Here is a 9,440-nt window from a genome sequence, read left to right as displayed (position 1 = left end):
GGTTCGCACTACGGCCGCCGCTCACCGCCCCGCCCCCACGGGCCACCCGTAGGCTGAAGCACATGTCACTCATGCACGGCGACTCACCCATTGGCCTTGAGAGCGCCACTCAGGACGGGCGCCCGCGGTCCATTGGTCCAAATAGCGGTGATTCCTCCTCTGTCATCTGTGCCGGTACTGCGCGTCCCACCTTGCTTCTGCTGCTGGACTACGAATCCCAGCGATCATTGCGCCGGTAGAAGGCCGGTCTTCAGAAGCCAGAGGCACGATGTCTGTCGGGATTTGTAGTTTATGTTAATAACTTTAATTCTAATAGACAATTAACAAAAACAAAACAAAACTCGGGTAATGCAGAACCTTTGCAAAATCTGGAAGGGCCCGAAGGAGAAAGAAAAACTCAACATTAATGCCACTGATGAACAGTTACTGCTATTTGTTGTACTCCTGTCCTTTTTTTCTAGGCGAATGGAAAATGAGATGCCGTTTGACAAATTAACTTTTTTCATAGAAGCGAACATTGATGGCATTGAATACTTTTCACTTCATACTTTTTATATTTAAAATATTATTGGGGTTGAGGGGAGGAGAGAGAAAAAAATATTATTGGGGCTTCTGTTTGAGCCACCGATTCTTGATTTCCACTCAGGTGGTGATCCCAGGGTGGTGGGATCGAGCCCCACCTCCACACTCACGTGGAGCCTGCTTAGGAACTCTCTCCTCTCTCTTCTCTTTCTCTTCCTTTTTCCCTCCCTCTCCTTCTCGTTCTCTTTCTCTCAAAAATAAATATTTTAAAATTTTAAAACAAAAATAAAATCTTTAAAAAAAAGAGGAAGGCAGAGAAGGACAAATATCATATGTTTGCACGTATAGGAGGATTAGGAGGAACTTGACGGAGGAACGAGCGGGAGAAGAAGGGTGGAAATGGTGGGGGAAAGGGAGAGAGGCAAACCATGAGAGACTCTTGAATGCTGACAAAAACTGAGGACTGATGGATGTGGGGGGGAGGGGGGATGGGCATGGAGGAGGACACTTGTGGGGATGAGCACTGAGTGTTATGTGGAAACTAATTTGACAATAAACTATTTGTAAAAAAAAAAAAAAGAGAGAGAGAAAAAAAGAGTGGGCTGGGGTGACTCAGTGGAGTGTCAGGCTCTTGATCTTGGCTCAGGTCATGATATCATGGTTTGAACCCCGCATCTGGCTCTGCACTGTGCTTGAGACTCCCTCTCCTCCTCTATCCAACCCATGTTCTCGCTCTCTCGCTCTCTCTCTCTCTCTCTCGAAAAATAAATAAACTTGGGGCGCCTGAGTGGCTCAGTCGGTTAAGCGACCGACTTCGGCTCAGGTCATAATCTCAACGGTTTGTGGGTTCGAGCCCCACGTCGGGCTCTGTGCTGACAGCTCAGAGCCTGGAGCCTGTTTCAGATTCTGTGTCTCCCTCTCTCTCTGACCCTCCCCTGCTCATTCTGTCTCTATTTCTCAGAAATAAATAAAACATAAAAACAAACAAACTTAAAGAGAGAGAGAGAGAGAGAGAACATTCTCTGCCCTGAACTTTCTCAACCTGATAAAAGACATCTACAAAAAATTTACAACCTGCATCATTCTTACAAGTGAAATGTTGACTGCTTTTCCCCTAAAATTGGAAACAAAGTGAGGAGTTCCATTCACACTACTTCTAATCAACATTGTATGTGAAGTCCTTGCTAGTGCAATAGGCAAAATAAATAAATAGAATACCACAGGGATAAGATAGAAGAATGGGCACTGTCAATATTTGCACATAATGTGATTGCTTACGTGGAAAATTCTAAAGAATCAAAATAACTACTAAAACTACTAAGTGAATTTAGCAAGATTTCAGGATACAAGATCAATATACAAAAATCAATCTTATGTTTATATGCTAGCAGGAAACAGTTGCAAAATGATACTAAAAATAGGTTCCTGGGGCACCTGCCTGGCTGGTTTAGGCAGTAGAGCATGCAACTCTTAACCTCAGGGTCATGAGTTCAAGCCCCACGTTGGGTGTGGAGCATACTTAAAAAAAAAAAACAAAAACCTTTTTAATATATAAAAAAAGTTCCTTTACGATAGAATCGAACTCAAAAATACTTTTATTTATTTATTTAAAAATTTTTAAAATGTTTTATTTATTTCTGAGAGTGACTGCGTGAGCAGGGGAGGGTCAGAGAGAGAGGGAGATACAGAATCTGAAACAGGCTCCACGCTCTGAGCTGGCTGTCAGCACAGAGCCCGATGTGGGGTTTGAACCCATGAACCGTGATATCATGACCTGAGCTGAAGTTGGACGCTTAACCGACTGAGCCACCCAGGTGCCCCTCAAAAATTAGAAATATTTTAACAAAACACAGGCAAGATTTCTACACTGAAAACTACAAAATACTGTTGAGGTACATTAAAGATCTAAGTAAATGGAGATACATACCATGTTCATGGATTGGAAGGCGCCTTGCTCTCATGGAGCTTCCACTCTAGAGAGAGAGGCAGAAAATAAGCAATAAACATGTTAATTCTAGGGAACCTCTAGGAGACTCAAGGTTCCAGCAAGGGCACCCAACCCAGTCTAGTTGAAACCTGAACTTTGGCTAGGCACGGACTAGATAAAGCATGATAAGAGCCTTGCAGAAAGAATCTGGGGCCCAGGAAAATTATAGTGAGTGTAGGACATGGAACATAAACAATTATTTCCCATCATGAGATGGTTTCCTTTCCTTCCTTGGGCAGCTATGACAGCTGTGTTTTCTAAGATGCCCTATAATGTATAGAGATATTTTGAATCCACAAAAACAGCTCTCTGGCCACCTTAACTCCAACCAGAGCAAGAGGACCATCTGAGGTTACCCCTTTGGTAACCTGCAACTCCTGATCCGTGCAGCCCATTGCTCTCCATTCCTTTCCTAGTTCAAACCCTTGCTATCTTTCACCTGGACAGCTGAAAGCAGCCCACTTACTGGTCTCCAGAATCCCTAAGGTACATTCTCCACTTAGTAGTTCGGCAAATATTTACTGAGTATCTATGATGTACCAAGTTTTGTTTAAGACAATGAGGATACAGCAGGGAACGAGACAGAACGATGTGTCCCAGCCCCTATGGACATGGCAGCACTGGGAAAGGGAGACCAAGGAAGAATTAATATCATTTCAGGAAGTGGTAAATCCATCCAGAAAATAAATCAAGGTGATGAGGTAGAGAATGACAAGAGAATGTGGCAGCCAGCCTCTAAGATGACCTCAACCATCATATTTTGTGTTGTCTCATCCCATATTCTAAAGACATACGTCAGATCGTGCTACACCCCCCTCCGCCCCCCCAGCGCAAGAGTGCCCTCTGTGGCCAGTAGAATACTGTGGAAGGCAGAGTGTGACTTCCACGGCTGGGTCATAAAAGACATGGTCACTTCCACCTTGCTCTCTTGGATCACCCGCTCTGTGGGAAGCCAGCTGCCACACTGTGAGGACACACAAGGGCCCTTGTGAAGAGGCCAGTAGCCAGCACCAGCTTGCCGGCCACATGAGCTAACATCCTTGGAAGGTTCTCCAACCCCTGTCAGGCCCTTGGACGACCACAGCCCTGGCTGGAACCTCACAAGAAATCCCAAGTCAGAACCTACCCAGCTAAGCTACTCTTGTGGGTACTTCCTGATACACAAAACTAAATGCAATAAAACATGTTTATTATTCTAAGCCTCTGAGTGTTGAGGATGTGACATATGAGTAGCAATATGAGTAACAAGGAGTCATCGATGAAGTGATGAGGAGGAGTACTCCAAGCAGAGGGGAAAGCATGTGCAAAGGTCCTGAGGCTGGGGTGTGCTTCACATGCTGGAGGAATAGCCAGGGCGCCCCCGCGTGGTTGGAGCAAAGTAAGCAAGGGGAGAGGAGAGGAGAGAGGAGAGGAGGTCAGAGACAGATGTGGAGTCAGGTTGTTGGTGTCTCGTGGGCCATGGTGTAGGCTTCCTCTTTTAAGTGTAACAGGAGTCAGGGGGAGATTTTGGGCTGGGGGTTAGCATCAACTGATATATGTGTTTTAGAATAAGGTGCTAGCTGCTTAGTGGAAAATGACATAGCAGCCTGAAGAAGTTTTAAAAATTTTTTTAAGTTTATTTATTTATTTTGAGAGAGAGAGAGAGAGAGAAGACTGAGCAGGGGAGGGAGAGAGAGAGGGGTGGGGAGAGAATCCCAAGCAGGCTCTGCTCTGTCAACACAGACCCCAACACAGAGCGGGGCTTGAATTCAAGAACCCTGAGATCATGACCCAAGCCAAAATCAAAAGTTGGATGTTTAACTGACTAAGCCACCCAGGCATCCCAAAGCGGATGTTTTAAATGAGCATCTAGTGATTTCTCTCCTTAGCAGAAACCCTTTGTAGCCCTCCATCACCCTCTAGAACCTCGGCTTAGAGACCTCCTCTTTATCTCCCATTGAGAAGAGCCTAGATTTTATGGAGGGGGAAGCAGGTTGGGAGCTCTGTAGGGGGTTAAACTTGGGAGGGAGCTCTAATGGGCTGTAACAGCCCGCCTGCTGGCAATGAATGCTAAGCATTAAATGGGATTAAGTGGAACCGAAAATATTTGAGACACATTTTTCACATTCTTGGCTGGTGAAATGGTTTAGGCTGATGAGAAGGGAAAGAGAAATGAACACCAAAAAGGGTCAGGGCAGAGAAAACAAATCCTCCTTAAAGAGGCAGATCATAATGTTGGTCAGCTGTGTCTGCACTTGTGATTTGATCCGTGGATCTAATACACGAACAGTCCAGGAACTTTAAAAATGGTAACGCTGCGGCCTCATCCCAGACCAACGCCATCATATCTGCGGATGGGAGGGAGGAGCGGGCATTGGTATTCCTTTATAGAATATATAGTTATTCACCACAAAAAAAGAAATGGCAATTATGTAACATGATGGAGGTGTTAGCTAATGCTACAGGGGTAATCCTATTGCAACACTATATATAAGTGTGTGTGTGTGTGTATATGTGTAGATATATCTACATATGTATATATGTAATCAGTGTGCATCAAATCAACATGTTGTATCTTAAACTTACACAATGTTATATGTCAATTACATCTCAATAAGTCATAAAGAATTTTTTTTAAGTGTATTTGTTTTGAGAGAGACAGAGAGAGCAAGTGGGAGAGGGGCAGAGACAGACGGAGAGAATCACAAGCAGGCTCTGCACCGTCAGCACCGAGCCTGATGTGGGGCCTGAATCCATGAACCTGATCATGAAACCTGAGCTGAAACCAAGAGTCGGGACGCTCAACTGAGTCACCCTGGTGCCCCTAAAATTTTTTTTTAAATATATTTTTATTAAGAGCTGACCTGGGGGTGCCTGGGTGGCTCAGTCGGTTTTGTGTCCAACTCTTGAGCTCAGTTCAGGTCATGATCTCAGGGTTCATGGGATCAAATCGTGATCCCACGGGCTTTTCTCTCCCTAGCGCTCTGACCACCCTCCACCTTTACTCCATCCTGCTCACAAGTGCACTCTCTCTCGAAATAATTAAATTTGGGGTGCCCGGGGCAGTTCAGAGTATCTGACTTTAGCTCAGGTCATGATCTCATGGTTTGTGAGTTCGAGCTCTGCATCAGGTTCTCTGCTTATGGCTCAGAGCCTGGAGCCTGCTTCGGATCCTCTGTCCCCTCTCTGGAGTACTTTCTCTCTCTCTCTCTCTCAAAAGTAAATAAACATTTAAATAATAATAAGCTTAAAAAAGAAAAAAAAAAGAGCTGACCTGATATCAGGCCCTGTTCCGGTCACTGTGGCTACAACAATGACCCTGAGATAAAGGATCAGATTTTGGGGCAGGACTTTTGAGCATGTGGCCAGGGATTATGAGGCAGGTCATGTAACCCACAAATCAAGCATTTTACCTAGCTTGTTATCTCCTGTGACATCTTCTCTGACCGGGTGCTCACTCTTACCCTCCGTCTCACCCCGAACTGAACCTTAGGCTATTCTCCAGTGGCCCCCGCCGGCCCCGAACCTCAGCTCACCAAGGGCTCTCCGAGCTCAGGATGTGGGGCGGGCGCCTTGCCGGCATCTCCGGAGACCCGGTGACCACAGAAGGACACATTTCCTGTCAAGCCACATTGGTTACTTATTTCCTCTCTTCCACCCTACTTCCCCTCTGCCATCCCCACTCACCTTTTTTTTTTTTTTTTAAATATTTTATTTATTTTTGAGAGAGAGAGACAGCACGAGCAGGGGAGGATCAGAGAGAGAGAGGGAGACACAGAATCTGAAACAGGCTCCAGGCTCTGAGCTAGCTGTCAGCACAGAGCCTGATGCGGGGCTCGAACCCACGAACCGTGAGATCATGACCTGAGCCTAAGTCAGACACTCAACTGACTGAGCCACCCAGGTGCCCCCCCCACTCACCTCTTAAAAGAGGGGGGCAGGGGGATCGGATAATGGTGGGAGATGTGGTAACAGGAGCCAGAGGTCAGAGGGACATAAGGAAGGGCCAGGAGTCAAGCACTGCAAAAGGTTCTAGAAGCTGGAGGAGACAAAGAAATGAAATCTCCCCTGAACCCTCCAGGAAGAAAACACAACGCTGCTTAACACCTTGATTTCAGGGGCGCCTGGGTGACTCAGTCGCTTAAGCGTCTGACTTCAGCTCAGGTCATGATCTCAGCACTGGTGAGTTCGAGCCCTGCGTTGGGACAGGCTCAGCTGTTGCTGACAGCTCAGAGCCTGGAGCCTGCTTTGGATTCTGTGTCTCCCTCTCTGACCCTCCCCTGCTCACACTGTGTGTGTCTCTCTCTCAGAAATAAATAAAACATAAAAAAACCCCAAACACCCCACCTTGATTTGAGACTTCTGGCCTCCAGGACTACAACAGGATGCATGTGCACTATTTTTAAGCCCCTTAAATCTATGATAATTTGTTACAGTAGCAAACAGTTACCAAGCCTGACCGTGAATACAGTTGCCAGGAGGTGGGAGGTCTGGAGAGGAAAGCTAATCAGTAATCGGCATCACTTTAACAGGTGGCAAGTCCACTGTGTAGGATTTAGGGCCTGTAATGNAAAAAAAAAAAAAAAAGGATTTAGGGCCTGTGACATGGCAGCCACTGGCCATATGTGCCTATTTATTTATTTATAGTCCAGGAAGGCAGTGGGGGGTGCAGTGGGTGGGGAGAGAGAACGGGAGGGGGGGAGAGAGAGAGAGAGAGGGAGAGAGAGAATCTTAAACAGGCTCCATGTTAGCCTGTTTCGGTCTGTGACTCCCTCTCTCTCTGACCCTCCCCTGCTCATGCTGTCTCTCTCTCTCCTAGAAATAAATAAAACATTTTAAAAAAAAATGAATAAACAGGCTCCATGTTGAGCCTGTTGCCCCATAAGGGACCCTGGGATCATGACCTGAGCTGAAATCAACAGTTAGACGTTCAACTGAGCCATCCAGGGGCCCCATATTTATATATTTATTTTTTAAGTACGCTTCACACCCAGCACAGAGCCCAGTGCGGGGGGCTTGAACTCACAATCTTTATTTTTATTAAAAATTTTTAAATATATATATATTTTTGAGACAGAGAGAGACAGAGTATGAGCAGGGGAGGGCCAGAGAGAGAAGGAGACACAGAATCCGAAGCAGCCTCTGGGCTCTGAGCTGTCAGCACAGAGCCCAACGCAGGGCTCGAACTCACCAGTGCTGAGATCATGACCCGAGCTGAAGTTGGATGCTTAACTGACTGAGCCACCCAGGTGCCCCCACATGTGCCTATTTAAATACAAACTCACATTAATTAAAGATTAAAATCCGGTGCCTGGGCTTAAGTGTCTCTACCTGGGCCCCAGCGGCTGCTACACTGGACAGCAAGGGGAGAGACCATTTCCATCCTTGCAGAACATTCTAGTTAACGGGCAGTGCTGGTGGAGAGAATAGGGCACGGGGGATGTGTTACAAGTACCCTAAGTTTACAAGACAAGCCTGAAAGTAAGGAAGGGGGAAGGGAGCAGGAAGTAGATAGAAAACACCTAACAATTTAGGAGAAGCGGAGTAGCCACCAGAAGCAATGAGAAGGAATGCGTAGCTTTTGCGTTTCAAATCATCTTTGGGGGATATGGTGGGACGGGGCAGGGTGGGTGCTACGGATTGAACTGTGTCCCCTCAAAATTCATTGGTTGAAGCCCTAACCGGCAGTGTGGCTGCATTTGGAGGGGGGACCTTTAAGGAGGTCATTAGCGCTTAAATGAGGGCATAGGGTGGGGGCCCTGACCCAGGAGGATTAGCTCCTTAGGAGACAACCGGGGTGCTTTCTGGCTCTCTCCACNCAACCAGTGTGAAATCCTTGGCTTTGAGGAAGAGCCATTTCCGGGCTGGGGGGCTGTCCTCCACCTTCCCGCTCCAAGTTGTCCCGGGAGCCTCAGCGTGGGCCCCTTCCTCAGTGGCTGTGATGAGCAGGGCTTCCGGCCGACCCAGGACTGAGCCACCGCGACGTGGGAGTTTGTGTTTCCGCAGCACAACCTTGCCCGTCTTCACTGACACAGCGGATACTCTCCCAGTCTTAAACATTGTTTCCATACCGTTAACAGATCCTCACCGAGGCACCTGGGTGGCTCAGTCATTAAGCATCTCTTTCTCTCAAAATAAACATTAAAAAAAAAAGTAATCCTAGGGGCACCTGGGTGGCTGAGTCGGTTGAGCGCCCAACATCTNGTGTGAGCAGGGGAGGGGCAGAGAGAGAGGGAGAGACAGAATCCAAAGCAGTCTCCAGGCTCTGAGCTGTCAGCACAGAGCTTGATGAGGGGCTCGAACCCATGAACCATGAGATCATGACCTGAGCCGAAGTCAGTTGCTCAATTGACTGAGCCACCCAGGTGCCCCTAAAAAAAGTAATCAATCCTTTCTTTTTTTTTTTTTTTTAATGTTTTATTTCTAAGAGAGAGAGAGACAGCGTGAGCAGGGGAGGGTCAGAGAGAGAGGGAGTCACAGACTGAAACAGGCTCCAGGCTCTGAGCTGGCAGTCAGCACAGAGCCCGACGCGGGGCTCGAACCCACGAACCGCGAGATCATGACCTAAGCGAAAGTCGGACGCTTAACCGACTAAGCCACCCAGGCGCCCCATAATCAATCCTTTCTTAAAAAGAGAGAGAGAGAGAGAGAGAGAGAGAGAGAGAGAGAGAGATCTTCACCAGACTCACAAGATGGGAAATACTGTTGAGAGAAAAAGCATCTCATCTTCCCTGGGTGGGTCTTTTGCAAATATCCAGTGAAGTGTTCCTCTATTATTTAACATCAGTGTCGCATCTCGTTGGAAGCTTGTTTGTGGGTAAGGGATAATCCAGTGGTTTGGTTTTTTTTTTGTTTTTGTTTTTGTTTTTTTTTTAATGTTTTATTTATTTCTAGGAGAGAGAGAGAGAGACAGCGTGAGCAGGGGAGGGTCAGAGAGAGAGCACAGACTCTG

Source organism: Crocuta crocuta, unplaced genomic scaffold (genome assembly GCF_008692635.1).
Source record: "Crocuta crocuta isolate KB4526 unplaced genomic scaffold, BGI_CrCroc_1.0 scaffold334, whole genome shotgun sequence".
In the NCBI taxonomy this organism is placed as follows: domain Eukaryota; kingdom Metazoa; phylum Chordata; class Mammalia; order Carnivora; family Hyaenidae; genus Crocuta; species Crocuta crocuta.
This window is presented reverse-complemented; position numbering follows the sequence as displayed.